Genomic DNA, 19,258 nt, shown 5'->3' on the forward strand with positions numbered 1-19,258 from the left:
TACTGATTCAAAGCCATTTTTTTTAAGTTTACTCTTGTTTGCATTTCCAAGAAGCATAGATTTAGACAGAACCACAGAAAGGGATCAATGAAGAATTCAAAAAAGTAAATATGAGCAGTGCCAGCATGTCAAATTTCCAATGCATTTTCAATTTCATGCACCAGCCATCCACTAATGCTGCAATCAATAATAACAATACACATAAAGCTTTCTTAGGCTCCTAAGTCATTCTGATAGAAACCTGGCATATTAAAGCATTACCAAAGCAGAGAAGTGACCAAAGTGAAGTACGGAATGTCTGGTGAGGGGGCTTCCTCAATAACACACTTCAAATCACTTCAATAATCACAACAAATCATCCCGAGCCTCGGCACCAACTGTGTTCATATAATGTCAATATCGTTTCATGGGACTCCGGAGACTTGAATCCAACACTTCCTCTATCCATTCAGTAAAGTGCGAAGCTAATAAAAGGCCTCCTTAATATTTGGTCAGGCCTTTGATGGTTGTGTTGGCCCTGTGGGAGAGATTTTCATCTGCACGCTGAGTGAAATCTGAAAAATAGAAAGATACGGAGCAGGTTAACAAAGACAGGGGATGGGGGCTTTTTCATCAAGTTCAAAATTCCCAAAATATAATAATTTAATAAGTACAAAACTATTATCCAGTTTATAGCAGAGCAATGGAGGCTAATCAAATTCTGTTATAATGAGAATTATGAGTTCTAGCATCGTCCGACAGCTGTGGGCCAATTACAGTCTGTAAATTTATTTATGATAATCTAGTGATTAAAAAGTAAAGGCTACATAAGGATGTGGTATATTTGTAGAACTATGTTCATTTGCATGTGAATGACTGCCAAAAAAGGTGCTGCGGTTACTTTTAACAACTTAAAATTTGTTGAGACAACTTAACCAACCAACTTAAATAAACTTACCATTTTAAGTCAAGCAACAATGTATTACTCCTTATTACTTAATACTCAAAGACACTATAAATATTGTTGGCCCTTTGATAAATTGTTTCTGTTGTAAGTCACTTTTTTTATCCAATAAGTAAATACAAGCCACATGCAGTAATTATATCCAGGCAGTTAAAACACACTTTAGTGTGGCTTCCTTTAGTTATAGCGCCCCCTAAAATCAGAAAATTTACAGTTTCAGTGCTTTATGTTTGGACCCCATTTCTAAATGTACTTTTGCTCTCCATTTACGTAATGTTGTCATGAGGGGGAAAAATATAAAAGCAATATCATGAGAGCTGAAATGAAAATGATTTTACATTTCAGTGGGTTGGTGGCAGTAACACTTTTCAAGAGCAGAAATCTCTGCAATAGTTTGTCCAAAAACTGAAGCTGTACTAAAATATCCATTCCTCCTTTTGACAAGCTCCATCAGGGGCCATGTGGATGCCTCATCTGCTGCTGGATGGGGCATCAACTGACCCTCTAGACCCCTCTTAGGCTGGCCAGCCAGCTGTGACTGTCCCATCTTTGGTTGCTCTCGCTAGAGGAGGCAGCTGAGATCTCCCACGACCTTAATTACATGAAATGAGATCGGGCTTGTCTGCCATCATCGTCCCTCATTTCACACTCACACTTGGCCAGAGACGGTTCATAAATCTCTGTAGAGTTTCACAGGTGTCTTACAGGGAAAGCAATCTGAGTGAACAGACCATTGCGGAGGATTAGAACCAAAACTTAAAAATGAGCATGTTTGGGGAGCCTTTTAGAGATACAGTACGTGCATTATATACACAACTGGTAAACATTTGGAAAAAATAGGATTTTTTACATTTCAAAAACCCATAAAGGTTTTCACAGTTTCCAACATGGATAATAATGAGAACAATAACTATAATTGAGCAACGATAATAATTGATAATAACTGAGCAGCAAATCTGAATATTAGAATAATTTCTGAAGGACCTTGTTAAACTGAAGAGTGGAGTAATGGCCACTGAAAATGCAGCTTTGCCATTACAGAAATAAATTACATTGTAAAATATATTATTGATTATTGGTATGTCATTGTAGTAAACAGCATACAGCATTAACAACACACATCTCTTTCCTGACACTCACAATAAAACACCATTATGTGACATAAAAAGGACAAAAAAAATCACATTCTTCTAAATGACGAAAGTAATGTTCCATAACTACAGAACATCACAACACACATGGGCCATGAGCCGATATGTGCCCATTAGAGAGGGGAAATGAAAAAGTCGTTTCCTACCACTTGAGAAGCAACACACAACTAGGCATCAAATAAATCACTGGCACTGGGACAAAACGTGGGGAATATTCCCATACTCATATGCACATTTCGACTCTCGAAGGTGGAAATATGATGGAAAAATTAGGCCAGATCTCAACTACCATCACTCATGCCTGAACCTGAAAGAGCTTTTAGATCATCTTGTAATTACAAATTATTTTTCAAATTAATTTTCGTTTTTCGAATTCCATTACCATCTGGTTATGAGGGTAAAAGCTAATTGAAAATGTTATTAAGATAATAAAGTTTACTCTACACGGTGCGGATCCAGTTGAGAACTGATGAGATCTCATTCTCTCGCTTTTTCATTCTTTCTCTTTCTCAAACTGACCCTCCCTCATCTTTCTTCTCTAGAGGAATGGAAATCATAAGGAATTTAACATTTCTGATGCAGATTCTGTTTTTTTAGGGATTCCATTAATAATTATTTTAGCACGTTGCAGTTAGGAATATTTGGGGAAAATGTATTTCTTATTGAATTTACAACCCGTGGGAGTCAAAAGGAACAGACATGACCAATCAGAAATGTAATATTAATAATTTATTCATTCTCAAATACCACTTAAGACAGCAAAATTATTGTGCATTTTTAATCTACAATCTCCCATATAAAAAAGTCAATCAATTATTCTAATTTAGTCCTCTCATTACTACACAGCTTGAACATTTTGATTCACTAACTTGTTCATAAGAGTCATTTATTCAGAATCACATTATACTGGTTGCACAATATGTTTCTGAATTATTAAAAATAAGTGACTCATATGAGTCATTCTTTCGGGATCTTGGCTGTATAGTGGTACTAGTGGTGCTGCATGATTTTAATTCATAAGAGTCATTTATTTGTGAATCTCACTACCCTGGTTGCACAGTATGTTTTTGATTTAGTAAAAATACTCATACTGATGGCGCTGTTTGATCTTGGTTCAATAAGAAATCATAAGGGTCATTTATTTGTGAATCTCACTATACTGGTTGCACCATATGTTTATGATTCACCAAAGATAACCAACTCACATGATCCATTCGTTCAGGAGTCTGAATGTACTGGTAGCATATACGATTTTGAATCACTAAAAAAAGATCTGACTCGGAGTCATTTATTCAGGAATTTGCTATTTATTCACAATCTGTGCAGTTTGTTTTTGATTCATTAAAAGTAACTTTTTTGTAAGAGTCATGCATTTAGTATCACACTGTACCAGTTGCAAAATATGTTGTTGTTGTTGTTGTTTTTAATAGCCGACTCAGATGAGTCATTCTTTCAAGGTTGTGGATGTACTAGTGGCACTGTATGATTTTGATTCACTAAAAAGAACCGACTCATAAGAGTCAATTATTTGTACTACACTGGTGGAAGAAGTTTAACAACTATTAACAGAACTGAGAGCCATAAAAAATTTCACAAAAAGACATAGCATTTTTGTTTTTTCTTTAATGGGACTGATTCTAAATGGGAATCATTTCGTAGTCCCAAACCTACCCCTCTGCACCATCTGTTGTGCACTCTCCCTTTCTTTCTCTCTTGACTCAAGGCTGTTTGCTTATTGTAAATGCACGTAGTGGGAACACTTTTTTCCCTTTTGGCAAAACAGAAGTTATCTGATCCATACTGACATAATGTTTTAGGGACTTGGGTTCTATCATAAACCTGCAATAGTGCACCATCCATAAACAAAGTTCCATATTCATGAAAACACACGCACATACAGATACACAAAGAGAGCGGCACATGCTAACACACACACATCATTGCCACTCTTTTTTGGACTTGGCAATTCCATACAATAGAGAAAGGAAAAGCCTTTCTTTAGGGAGCTGAAGCTTACCCATGTGTTAAGACATAATGAATGTGTGCATGCATGCTCTTTTCTCAACAGCCCCCAAGAAAAAGCATGACACACATTCATGGAGCGCTGAGCATTTGCAGCCTCTCTGATCACCCAGCCACTTCTTGTATGGAAATCAAATGTACTGTTTTATGGACATGCCATATACTAATGCATTTATAGCTCAACACCGACCAACCGTCCTCTTAAAAAAACATGCCAGGAATTACCCTTAGCGAATCCAGTGTGGCGACATCTGTAATATCCAGTTACTCTTGTCAAACTCTATACCGATGTTTGTTTTTCACAATACAATCCTGTGAACGAGCTGTCATGAATCTCATTTCCTCTTCAGCTCTCAGCCAATCAAACGCCTGTAAATATCCACAATATGCTCAGCTGTTATTAACTGTGGCGCACATGCTAGAGGCCGTTTGCAACCAGAATATACATGATGCAATTAAATCAGCTTTTTATATTGAGGTTCAATCGCTTTATGCATCACTCAAGAGTGAAAAATGCTGCAGTTTTCCTGGATGGGTGCAATCAAATTACAGTTTATAGTCAAACGATGTGCCTGTGTTTATGCACAGCTGAAAATTAGGTTCAGTTGCATATCATGGCTCCCCCCTTTCTCTATAAAGAGGTGAGTTATGCACGGCGAGGCTGAATGCACAGCAAAAGCCTTGAAAACCAACCGACTATGCATAGATGCCTTCACTTGAGAAGCCTGAACCAAGAAACTGATTTTGAACTATTTGGGCCATGAAAATTTAATTGGGAATGAGAATAGCAATGCTTTGTGCAATTTCCTGACAGGAAGATATTCATAAACAAAAAGACTGTGGAAAAATAAGCGAAACTGGAGGGCAACAATTTTCAAATAAGCAAAATTAATTGTGAAGGAAGAGAAAACTATGTTGAGGAAGATGAATTAAATAACCAGTTTATCAAAAAATGAAATTCCTGTCATCATTAACTTGCCCTCCTATCATTCAAAACTAACTTTTGCTAAAGATCTTCTGGTGGTAAATACAATGGAAGTAAATGGAATGGGCACTATCAAGATATGAAAATAAATAAATACAAAATAAAATAAAATCAGTTTTTGTCATAAAAGTAGTCCATATGATTCATGAACTATAATTTTGAAATTTGAACAAAATTTTATTTGTTACTCTTCAAAAATGAGCAGCCTACAAAAACTTTCTTATAAATTTCTCATTGTGATATATTACCACCAAATATTGGAATAAATATTTTTATCAACTTGTTTCCTTTCTATTAGCATTGTTTTTTTAACTTACTGATCTTAAGCCCAAACTTATGCACCTCAGGTTTTGTGTAATTCCTGCCAAAATTATCCACAAATAATGTTTTTTGTTTTTTTTCCACATAATACCTAAGGTGCATAACCTCGGTTCCCTGAGACCTATGATCAGTCCGTTCCAAAACGTATTACAAAACCTGTGCTAGTTGAAGCTAATTAGAAGCAAGCAAGCTGACAAAAAAGATTGAATGCAAGACTCTGTGATAATACAGCATAATTAGTTATTCAAATTTCAAATTTAACAGATTGAAAGTTGAAGTAGTATTAAGATTTAATTAAATAAAAAAGTATTTCTAAATCTTTCTGTTTAACACTCAGATTATCTGAATTTGTATATTCAAATACATCACATTAGGAAGCAGGTTTTTTACACACATCTCTGTGTGCAGTCGGCATTTAGAACTCCAGGAACAAGCAATCAAACAAACAGCTAATAATCATTCTCTAATGTAATCAAAGCCTCAGTCTGATTATGTTAAGCAAACAAAGGTGGCTAAATGTCACTCATTAGACAGCTTCAGGATGCCTAAACGTTACCCTTCAACCCGTTCAGTAGACAGACGATTTTCTGCTCTCGAGTTGTCTGTAACCCTCTATCCTCACATTATGCACAGTTCGCAATGCATTTGTGACTGGCACATGTGCCCACCCAACCCCTGAACCCACGGCCTGATCCAGACCCAGCTGAGCTGTGCCAGGCAGCAAGCCTATTTTCTTCCTGAAAGTACTGTAGGAAGTGGATTTGCATTAATTAGGTCTGGGATGTTAAGCCAAGGCGTACTGTACATGAACCGCGTTTTCCCATTTGCCTATAGTGCAAACGTTTTCACTGACGTAAGCATTGAAGAGATGAGCGGACATTCAGAGAATGTGACAGATTTTGAAACCATGATCAAAAAAAAAAAAAACCCTGATCTGAAACCTGAAAGGTCAATGTTTAAACTAAAAACTTTGCAACATATGTATATATATATATATAATTAAAGGTATGTCTAATATGCACATAAAATACACACAGACTCAAAAACAATATCAATGTTACATAAACAAAATTATATTAATATATTAACATTTAATTTAATACATAAAACTCAAATTACATTATATATATAAAACTTTCCCCCATTTAATTTAATACATAAAACTAAAATAACATAATAACATTATGAATATGAACTCTTTTTATATTAATATATTAAATAATATATTATACTGTATATTATATTTTCCCCCATTTAATTTAATATATAAAAATAAAATACAATAATTATCTATTTATGTGTTTAATAAGCATATGATGATGTATGAATATGATTAACCATTTTTTTCTCCATTTAATATAAAGTATAAAACAAAAATAATCACCCGTTTACAATAACATTTTTGGTATATTTTATATTATTTAAAGGGCTATAACTGCAGCATCAAAAGGCATGTTTTATCCTTGTGTTCTAATTATAAAAGTCAAAGAGCATAACAAGCAACTACAAACTGTGTGCGATGGGCCGCAGAGAAGAGCAGGCAGGGAGAGGCCATCGCTGTGAGCGGTAAGCACAGAATGACAGCTGAACTCATGGAACCTGCTCATATTAGACAACACAGCACGACCGAGTGTTTGTCATCCCCTCGCAAACAATTAGCCTTCATTAAGCAAACTAAATCTGTATGCATCCCTCCTGTAGAGAACGCAGTGGGGGCGGCCGTCTCTCTTGGCCATTTCCACCCCCGGCACAGCTAGAGGCTGAACATCCAGCCGTGATGGAGATCTCCTCCACAGGCCAGCGGGGAAAATTAACAGACTGTTTACGTTCGGCACTTTTAATTTATGCCAGGATGAACCCATCAAGGGTGCTGTGGTTTGTCCGCGGGGGGCCTCTGGATGTGACAGAGGTCGTGAGCTCCGTTTCTCACCTCATAGATGATAGTAGAGCGCTTCGTTTCATATCTGATCTCTCTCAGCTTGCTGATGCAAAATAATATGGCTTCAAAATGTCAGACAACAAACACAGACATTATGCAGTCACAATGCACACAAAAGTAGATGCACAACCCTGAAAGACTTGTGCAGGACTTTTGTGTGCGCCGTATCGTACAACGGCAGAACATTATCCTTCTCCGCATGCATTCTATGCATACCTCGAGCAATCAATCTACACTCAGGTTAATATAAAACCCTCCAAAACAATTGGAGGGCCATTGAAGTCATGGTGGCTTCTGAAATAAAACTCTAATGGATATCCGCAGGAGACTGCCACGAAGAATGATTAATTAGGCCTTAACCGTGAGCTTTAAAGCTGTGCTCTCCGTCTCATTAGAACAGAAAAGCAAGCTTTTTTAGCTACAATAGTTATTATCCTTTCATAGCACTCCAAGTTGATCTTTTGTCCCGGTCCCGCTGTCTGATATTAAGGCTTCTACTGTTGAGATGTCTGACATTTAACATAGCCTGCGGTGCGGCTTAGGGGAGCGGGTCGACTCTCTGGGGGGAGAAATTGTGCGAGACCCCCTCCCTGGTGGCTTACAGCTGCCTGATATTACTCACCTTGTCACCTGCTGCTGTAGCGTTCAATAACAGGGGATGACACTGAGGTCTGGGTAAAAATGAGCTCTAATGGGCCTTATCAGCCACAGTATGTGCTGTAGGATATCCTGAAATCAATTACAGACAGAATTAGCGAAAAATGTAATCATAATCATAATAGTCATGCATTTACATTCTGCAAATGGGCTTTTTAATGTGATATGTGATTATGATGCTTACAGCATAATCAGAAAAAAGTTCAAAAGTTTTCTTTTTGTTATTCATATATATTTGTTTATTTTCATACACAATTGTAATCATTATAAATAATGTGACTATGATTATGATGATGACAGCATGATCAGAAACTAATTGTATTTAAAGTTTTATAAATAATTGTAAGAAATATGTGTTCAGGAAACTGGTTAAAAACAATGTGTAATATATAAGCATATATACAGAGTAAATAAAAATATATAAATTCTATTATTTTATATATAATACACTGTTTAAAAACAGTAATATGTATGATTATGATCAAAATGATGATTATGTGTGACAAAATGATGATTATGTATGATGATTTTTATTATCCTGTAACACAATAATCACACATCGCATCTTATGTTTTATTATAATTAATTTGAGCTAAAAAAAATTTATTCTGTGCACAGTAAAAAAGAATATATCTAATATAATTATAAGTCTGCTTTCTGAAAAAAAAAAAAAAAAACATCATTATATAGTGATTAGTGAGATCGTCATTATAAACCTGATTTAAAAAATCTTGGGATCAGAATCAAAACTGAAATCTGCTCACATTAGTGATAAATCAGCTATAAGACACATGTGTCAACCCCAGAGAAATGACAGGGTAAGATGTCCCAGATACACCATGTACAGCAGGTTTAGGGAAGCCCTATAGCAATTTTCTTTTCCTGCAGCTATGCTAACTGCTCTATCTACTTTAATACATCAACATTTGAACCCATAGGGGGTTTTATGTTGTCACAGGATGACGTTGTTTCACAAAGCTACTGAGAGAAACATCTTACGCATCTTTACTTCCATGCTACAGGGCAAGAAATATCACACAACCACAGACCGAAGTTCATGCTAGGTTACCCGCTCCCTTTGTACAAAAACCTCTAAAATTGGGCCACATTTCATCTGTGCGCACGGAGAAAAAAAAAGACCGGTGATAATGCTATGCAAAAAAAATGCATTAAAGTCCACTGGGATTGTCAGTCTGAAGATATAATATCAAAAAGCCGCCGGTCTGCTGCCAGTCAGCTTTTATGCAGATGCATTTCTGCCTGGCCTGCCTTTGAACAATTTGTCATACTTTGATATTGTATTAACCTGCGAGTGCTGACTCTTCATTTGTTCAATTCTGAGGGGCGAGCTACAGCGGGGGAAAAGGCAATATTTCATTGGGAAGGGGAGAGAAAGAGGGCAGGGCGCTCAGTAGATCCGGCTGAACATTAAAAACAGCTGAAGATGAAGGCGAGGTGCGATTCATCATGTGGACCGGCTGGTGTGGGCCAGCATCTGAGACTATTTACATTGCTTGAGCAAAGGTGAGGTGTAAACACACTTCTGCTCATGGTTTACGATCTGCTCAATGCACCTAATTGGCTTTCGAGTGTATCATCCTGTCCTTGGAGAATGGGAGCTGATGAATGTTTGTCTAGACACCGCTGTTGTTCCAGAACAACCTCCCTCCCCGAAAAACACAAAATAAATGCTTCAGTAATAGCAGTGGCCCAGGATATTAGCCAAGATGTGCAACAGCAAACATCCGACCAGTTTAGTCTGTTTCTACTAAATAACCATATCAGATACATTTTTGGATAGTGACACACTGGTTGAGAACCACTGATGAAAAACACTTTATATCCTAAAAGTTTAAACCAAGTTTTTGGTTTCTAAATCCAAGAAACCAACTAATCATAATTTTTTTTTTTATGCCTGAAAAGCTAACTGAATTAAGGCAAAATGAAAAACTATAAGGGATGAGGAATAATAAATAGCATCCTTTATTAGCTTCAACAAGAAACTAACTTATAATAGATCATATTTCACATAAATTCAACAACCATTTTTACCTTCTCCAACGGCGGAGCATTAAAATATGACATTAGTAATATAAGAAGGCTTTATTGTGTACTTTGACTCCTGATATACTGTATATTGAAGCTTGTTTCTGCAACTGGAAAAAAAAAAATGCAATTGCAAACTTTTGTCTAGCAATTCTAAAAGTCGAAATGCGAGATATACTGTAAAGAACTAAGGATTCAGATATTATTGTCCAATCCTAACAAACCATACTTATTTATTCACATATTTCTAATTAACCATTAGCTTGTTTATTAAGCTTTCAGATGATGTATACTCAATATTCATCTCAATTTCGAAAAAAATAAACCCTTATGACTGGTTTTGTGGTCCAGAGTCGCATATATATAAACAAAAAAATATCAAAGGCTGAGAAAACTTGGGTGATATATATACAGTACAGACCAAAAGTTTGGAAACATTACTATTTTTAATGTTTTTGAAAGAAGTTTCTTCTGCTCATCAAGCCTGCATTTATTTGATCAATAATACAGAAAAAACAGTATTATTGTGAAATATTATTACAACTTAAAATAATAGTTTTCTATTTGAATATACTTTTAAAAAATAATTTATTCCTGTGATGCAAAGCTGAATTTTCTGTGTTATTGAAAAAAATTACTGACCCCAAAGTACTGACCAGTAGTGAATATTGTTATTACAAAATATTTATATTTTAAAAACATAGCTTCTTTTTTTCTTTTTTTTTTACTTTTTATTCATCAAAGTATCCTAAAAAAGTATCACATGTTCTGAAAAAATATTAAGCAGCAGAACTGTTTCCAACTTTGATAATGAATCATCATATTACAATGATTTCTAAAGGATCATGTGATAATGATCCTAAAAATTCAGCTTTGCATCACAGAAATAAATGATAATTTAAAGTATAATAAGTTTAAAAACAATTATTTTAAATTGTAATAATATATCACAATATTACATTTTTTCTGTATTTTTGATCAAATAAATGCAGGCTTGATGAGCAGAAGAAACTTCTTTCAAAAACATTAAAAATAGTAATGTTTCCAAACTTTTGGTCTGTACTGTATATATATATATCACCCAACCTTCATGTGCTTCTAGATTAATTATATGTAATTATATCTGACTCAAGTTACATGTAAAGACCGACAAATCAAAGCATCAGATTAAATTATTTCTCAATAAATGATCAAAATATAAGAAGTAACACAATATCCCCAGTTCTCTCTATACTTTAAATGTCATTATTAGATTATGTTAAACATGAATAATATTAAGCATTAAACAATTTAATTGAGGCTTCACCACAGGCTTCAACAGCCCACACATACAAGCCTGCATTTGCCGTTTTTCACAGAGATCTTTAAATGTTGCAATTTGATTACAACATCCAATTTAAGACGTTTCCACGCCTCGCATGATTCCTGGTAACGCAATTTCTGTGATTTGGTTCAAAGCCCATCATCACCAACTGTCAACACACGTTACTGTAAAACACAAGCCTATTCTCACAGATAATAGAGACATACAAGTAACACTTTATCATAAAGCATGTAGCAAACACACCGATCATTTTCTGAAATGTAAGCACCACATAGAGAATCTATAACTTGTCAAGGACAAAAAAAGCCTCTGACAGTTAACTTAATTAAAAACACTTCCAGGTGTCTTTAAGATAAATTTTTATGGAAATGAGGCTGAAAGAACAGAAGATATATGCATACTTGTCAAGAGGTTAAATAAATTCAGCATTTGTACTTCAAACTCAGTTGAACTACCTAGAGATCACTTGGAGGAGACCCTGATTTCCATGCTCTTAAAGCACCAGCACACCCTAACACGCACACAACCACATATCAGATAGAATAAAAATCAGGTTATTTCAACATTTCTCTGCCAGCCCAGAATGCAAAGGGCTCAGCACTTTCTCACAAAAGAACTGTCCTTTATTATTAAAATGACTGGCTTTCCTGTGTCACACAGCGCTCTTTGTGGATCGTACATTTTTTTTATTTTTGTTGATGCAGTTAGCTGCGCTTCGGGCAAAATAACAACTTGCACCCCCCCCTCCCCCCTCCCCCCCTTTTTTGTGAGTCTGGAGCTGATGGCTTTTTCCCATTTTTCTGCAGAAACACAAGAAAAAAAAGATTACTTCCATGCCAGTGACCATTTGGTGCCCTTATAGTGATGTGTGACCCTGTTTTATTTGATTTCATTTGTTCACTTTTCATTACTGTTTTTCTTCTGATCTGTAGAAAAGGCAGAGCGGAGCGCTGAGAGATCTATTTAGGATGACAAAGGAGACCCTCGTCTGGTACCAACTAGCTCAGAAATGAACTTTTCAAAAAAAAACTAACAATGCTGTTCAGAGTGAAATGCCTGCCGTTTAGTAACAAGAATTTTTTTTTTTTTTTTCTTTAAAGAAAATATGTGTATATATGATTTTTTTAAAAAATATATTGCACTGTCATTCTAAAGTTACTTTTTTAACCATCTTAAATACAATTTCATATTATAATTACAAGGCTTTTCCTGTATTATTTGTTTTTTACATTACTTATTTCTTTCGTTTCATGTAACTGTGTGCAACATCATCACAAATTAGCTGTTGTTCTCCCCCATATTTTCCCACTTTATTCTAAACAGTACTGAGCTGTTTAGTCTATGCTTAAACCAATTTAAATGTATGTAATGTACACTACTGTACTGTAATGTATGTAATGTACACTAAATGCCACTAATGCAAAAAAAAAAGTTTCCCCGTAACCTCAATATTAATAAACGTGTGCGCATTTCTGTGTGTGTGTGTTTCTGTAAATTGTGGAGACTTTTCCACTTCTATTTCTTTTATACTGACCAAGCAATATTTTCTATCCCTAAACCTACCCCTTACAAGACAAGCTGTTTGCTTTTTTACACTTTAAAATAAACATCATTTACTATTTTTAATTTTAAAAAAATCCCTCGTGGGGGACTGTAGGCTGGGCTCCACAATGTCAAAAATTTGGGTTTTACTATCCTTTTGGGGACATTTGGTCCCCTCAATGTAGCATAAACAAGTGCACAAACACACTTATTTAATATATATATATATATTAAATAATTTAGAAAGAAAAATTAATAATTTAAATAAAATTTACATTTTTAATAAAAGCTGCTCAGGGTCAATTTATGTGCTTGTTAATGATCTGATATTCTGTTATTGTGGTAAACAGTACTGGTATTTTACTTGCTGTGTGTGAATCTGATTTAGGCAGCTTCTCTTGGAGTTAATGACCTTCAGGCATCTCATGCTTCAGTAATTAGCAGCATAAGCCTCCATATCTGTTTGGTCAGTGCCCTTCACACCAGGTTACATCCAGAAATAAGGTGGCATAGCTCCACGCATTCCATCGTAGTCATTATAGACTGGCATGAAACCAAGGGCAGAGAGGTATTTCTTGAGAACGATGGATATGCTACATGCTAGTGTGTGTGAGAGAGAGAGAAAGAGGGAGAAATAATATGGAAAAAGCCCTCAAGTCCTTATTGCTTAAGAGATAAGTAATTATCTTTATGACTATAATGCTAGGCTGATTTGTCTCCTTGTGGAACAAGAGTTAAATCTGAATGAAAGGGTCTTTGCCTCTTTAACCCCATGTTTCCCTGCAGACACAATTAGACAAAATGCTAATTACGACTTACAAACAATAGCATTAATGCTCAGTTATTTAGTCTGATTTGATGATTCAATTGTAGCTGTTTAGTGGGACGACTGTTAGCTAAAAGCAGTATAAATGCTGACATCTTTGAAAATAAAATGTTGGCTGATGAGAAAAATATGTGAATGCAACACAAATTAGAAAATAAAGGACAGTTGTGTGGCTTCTTGCAATTTTCTATTATTTGTACTCATCAACAATAAAAAAGTATGTTTGGGGGGTGCTTTGTTGAGGCTTGAAGCTCATTTTACAAATAATTAACGCAAAAATTATAAAACAAATTAAGTCTTTGAACAAGTTTCTGCTATGCTGAGAGCATAATAACAAATAAATTCAGCAGCTGACCATTACTCACCAGGATTATTGTTAGGATGGAGTCACGCTCTTCAAGGCTTCACGGTTTATGACTGCAGAAACAAATCATTACTGCTGTTTTTTACACACACTTCATAATAGGACAGAAAAAAGTGATGGTTGGATGAGAACAATTCATGTGGAAGTGTGATGAGCACTGAAGTTCAGCACTGCTTAAATCCGCAAGAGATTTGTCATATTCACAAGGCCTCACGTGTTATTATTCTAGATACAAAACAACTGCACTTATAATGGCAAAGGAGATTCTTATTATTATGAAGCTGATGTGAACTGAAATATTAAACCGCTGTTCATTTGTTGAAAGGTTCAAATTACAAGAACACATTAAGCAAGCTTCCAAAACAAACATGCAGTTTTGAACTTTCGCCTTTGTCTCTATTATTAAAATATGTTTTGCTAAATAATTTCTTGAAATTTTTATTTTGTGAATTTTTACAAATGCTGTAAAAAATACTATTAAAAAGACTAAATAAAAAAGAACTGCACTACATTTTGTTTAAGTTTGGAATATGCAATTAAAAGTTTACTTTTTATTTATAGAAATGACCATTATAATAAAAGCAAAACATAAGGGGAAAATTTTCACATAGGTAAAAATATAATTAAATATTAATAATATAATTAAATATAATTAATTAAATAAAAAACAAAATGGGAATATATATTTTTTAATATTATACTTTTATATAATAAATTATTTTATACAATGAAATATAATGTGTAGCTATTAAATCAATGACATTTGTTAAGGCCTAAATAGGCCAATAATATTTTTTCTGATTATTTATGTGTATTTATTAAGTTCAACACAGGAAAACTTTCTGAATATTTACAATGTATAAATTGATTTAGTCAAAGTTTAATGAATTAAGTTTAAGTTCAAAATATTTGTATTTAGTATGTGCAAGAAAAATTACTTTCAGCACTTTTTTATTTCATAGTCAATTTCATTCATAATATATCAAATGTATTAAAAGATATAAAAAGATATTAACCTAAAATATCTTTAATATGACCTGTATCACTGCTGTGTCATGCTATATTCATAGATCATACTACTTTTTCGCTAACAGACATTAAGTACTTTTCCAACAAGCAAATAACCAGCCATTGTAAACAGAAGAACAAACAATTCGCAGTCATAGTCTGCATCTCCTCCAGCGGGAGCCTAGCGAGTGGTTTTATCAGAGGGGATGTGGTGTGATTAGAGGAGACAAGTGCCCCCTGTGCTCCTCACTTTTACTGTGCTGATGGGCCTGAGCCACATGGGAATGACTGCTCCTCGCCGCCCCTCCTCTAGCGCTGCCGCCCCTGGAGTGATTCCTCCCCTTCCCCTCGCCGCTCTTTCCTTCACCCCTGAATGTCTGAGGGGACAGAAGCCCCACAGCGAGTGCTGTCACCGAACAGGGCAGTGTCGCTCACTCTGCCTCCGGAGCGCTCGCTCGCATAACCAGCGCTTTCTTCTCTTGCATTCTATTTCTGTTAGTGTTATCTTGTCTCTGCTTCTCTTTGTCACTATTGGTTAGGAATTCATCCTTTTTCTCTTTCCTAGATATATGTATTAAAAAAACAGAGTATATGCATTATGAATAACTTTGGGGCCAGTAAGATGTTTTTTTTAAGAAACCAATGCTTCATTGAAATCAAAGATTCATTGAATTGATAAAAAGTGTCAGTAAACATTTCTACATTGTTTCCGAACATTTCTATTTAAAACAAATGCTGTTACTTTGAATTTTATATTTATCTAAAAATCTTGAAAAAATCCTGCATCACATTTTTTTTTAACCTGCAAAAAAATAAGAATATAAAGATATATTCCTTATAAAAGTTAAGATTCGTTCACGCCCTCCTAAAACACCTCGTTCAAAAACGCCCACACATGTCTACGTCATGATGAGGGAAGATTTGCATAACACCGCCCAAATGTTTAGGCAAAGAAAGAAGGCGTAACTTTGATTCTCGCTGTAGTATTGCTGCCATCACCTCCATGTTGTGAAGACGCTGTGTGTTTAGTTGGGAAAGCGAAACTACTTTGTTTGGCCTTCCAAAAGAGGACATAACTTGACATCAGTGGTTAAGTTCACTGTTCCAGAACAGTTCAACCCAAATATTCAGATGTGTGCAGGGAAGGCTGTTCACAAAGGATGTTTTTATCAATTGGGGAAGTTCCAACTTTGCAAGGACAGTCTGGTGCTTCTGACTCACAGCCTGTAAGTACGTTTTTATATTTAAAGAATTTGCCACTGACCATTCAAACGCGAGTTTTGAGCAGTGTAGAGTAGCGCTTGTTGTTTGTCGTTTCTTCGATTACAAATACAGACATCGGTTTTATGTTTGCGTGGCGTGATACGCAACGCAATGCGTATGAGTATGAGTCATTATAATCAGTAATCATGTCCTCAGTGGATGCAACAAATGCCTCGTTTGTAATAAGTTTCATTGGTTTTATCTCGTTGCGCCAGGACACAAAATCACAGTATGTTAAGGGACGTTATATTTCCGTCACATATTTGAAGTATACGGCCAATGCCAATGCACTGGATAGCTGGCCAATAACCATACACCTCGCTTTTCAGACCAATGAACTTTGTAAAAATTGATGCATTTCAGAAAGGCAGGGCATAGAGAAGCAACAATAATGTACATTATGTGGAAAATAATGTGTTTTTTTTTTTTTTTTTTACCTTAAACTGCATAAACACATTGGATTACACCAAATGCACAAAATAATGTTCTCCTTAGCAATGTCATATGACCACTTTAAAGGGGTTCGGTCAACAGTACATTATAGCCCTGGTCTAATTAATTAAAAAATCTCTCCATCATCCAGCCAGTTTTGATATTGAACATTGCTGCATCTGCAGGAGGTTGATCTAGAGGGTCAGTTCCTCTGTTCTCTCTCGCTGACCCAAGAGCTCAGCAGAGGAGCCGAGCTTCATTTATGAATTTGGTGAGGAGTTGCCAGTGAGCCAGAAAGTCACTTGGAGTCATTTTTAGCCCAGGCCTAATTACAGCTCAGTGATTTCTAAACCATTCCTCTTTCAAAGCCCACTCTAATAAATATTAACAAATGAATTAGAGCTAATGTTTTTGAATTAAGTGTCTGTGACCAGCCGTCATTAATAAGAACTCTAGAGTGCTTCACTCATGAGCTCATTACTGAATAACTCCTAATTTATTGCCAATTTCTTCCCTCTAATGGTTTCTTAAATGCCATTATAATGTATGTATGCAAGCATGCTTTCTATTGAAAACACCCGCAAACCAGATGGTAAAAAAGACACAGAAAATAAACAGAAATGCATGAATGAGCCCAGCTAGGTTTTTCGTAATAGTGATTCGATGCTGAGCAGAGCTGCAGTGATCGCAGACACTCCCTTGAGAGATCACCTAATCCGGACCAGCCTGCCAAAGGCCATCATGCTCTGTTTTGGTGCTGGAAGGGATATTGGGAGGGGGTAGTCTTGGTTTAACAGTGTTACAGCTAGCGGTTGGTTGACTTATTAGTAGATTTATAGAGTAGGGGATTTTCACATGGGGGTGCTAGGAGGTCAGCAGAAAAGGTAATAATGTAAAAAAAAATCTTATATTTACACATTTTGTAAAAATATACAAAATGTAACAATTTATAAGGCATATCACTTAAGTGGTCCATTGCAATAGAATCCTCATATTTTGGGATCTTCTAAAGTAATTGTTAGTCTCCTTTTAGCAGGAGACTGGAAAAAAAAAATCCAGGCTTCAAAATCCTTATGAGGGTCAAATAACTTTTGCCCTTTTGTTGCTCAGTTTTCAGTTTTATTTACACTAAACTCTAACACTACACTAAACCAAGCCAAGCCTTATTCAGCATGATTTACAAAATCAAAGGCACCATGATCGCCTATTTATGAATCTGTCCCATTAAGAAGGACGCACATAGATAATATGCCTAAAGCTACATTGTTTCTAAAAACCTCATTACAAATTTCTCACAAGTTACATGCAAAAACTTACATAATATTTGAAAAATAAATGCATACATAACATCACACTCTAGCCAGTTTTGAGAGGTGTGGTTTATAGCTGGCATTTCAAAGGTGATTATTTTTTTAAGTAAGGCTGAAGAGAAAATCTACTGGTTATTGTTTCAGAAATCCCCATCAGGGTTTCCGAAATGTAAAGTCAAAAGAACAAAGATTTAGAGAAGGGGTGGATATTTGCCGTTGCCATTGCAGTCAATGAGGAAAGTTGCTTAAGATAAGTGGTGGGAGAAAAATGGCTCAGCAAGACCCACAGAACTCTAGAAGATGAACAGACAGACAGACAGACAGACAGACAGACAGATAGACAGATAGATAGATAGATAGATAGATAGATAGATAGATAGATAGATAGATAGATAGATAGATAGATAGATAGATAGATAGATAGATAGATAGATAGATAGATAGATAGATAGTGTCTTAATGTGGCTGTAGGTCTCAGATTCCAGACGTTCCAGTGTTTACAAGAACATGGATGTACAGTATATAAACAAACACACTGACAGTGTAAGTGATGGGCCGAGCGCTCACAACAGTAGCCAGTTTGTCACAAGTGACATCTTCATTCTGCTGCTGTGCACAAGAGCCAAGTGCTTCCACGCTCTCTCATCCATGAAGATGCAGCTTTCTTCTAAGTTGCTGACTTAATTTGCTGATTTGTCTCCTCTTTTGCAGAAAGAGAAGCAGACCTCTACAGCTTCTTCAGCAAACACTGAAATATCAACATATCAAAAAACAGGCTTCCATATCTTTCAGTATCTACTGAAAAAAAAATTCATGGTAACAAAGGCAATAAAAAGTTAGTGAGAGTATCACATAAATGTAGTTTGTGATTCAGTAAAAATAAAGATGTAGGAGGAGTTTAACAAGGGTTCTACCAAATATGAAAACTACCTCTTGATTTATTCACCCTCAAGCCATCCTAGGTGTATATGACTTTCTTCTTCCAGACTAATAAAATCTGAGTTATATTAAAAAAAGTTATTGGCTCTTCTGAGCTTTATAATGGCAGTGCACGGTAGTCAAGGTTTTGAAGTCCAAAAAAGAACATTCATTCATCATGAGAGTGCTCCACATGGCTCGGGGATG

At 35.5% G+C, this 19,258-nt stretch overlaps 1 long non-coding RNA gene across 1 annotated transcript; it reads right to left on the minus strand.

Annotated features, from left to right (window-relative positions):
• Window positions 1-261: 261 nt before the first annotated feature.
• LOC132117755 (uncharacterized) lies at window positions 262-14,446 on the minus strand. Its single transcript, XR_009425836.1, has 3 exons — window positions 14,122-14,446; window positions 7,984-8,090; window positions 262-554 (listed from the first exon to the last, which is right to left on the minus strand). It is a non-coding gene; the product is annotated as an uncharacterized LOC132117755 (long non-coding RNA).
• Between the last annotated feature and the right edge of the window lie 4,812 nt (window positions 14,447-19,258).

This window comes from Carassius carassius, chromosome 37, assembly GCF_963082965.1.
Source record: "Carassius carassius chromosome 37, fCarCar2.1, whole genome shotgun sequence".
Lineage (NCBI taxonomy): Eukaryota > Metazoa > Chordata > Actinopteri > Cypriniformes > Cyprinidae > Carassius > Carassius carassius.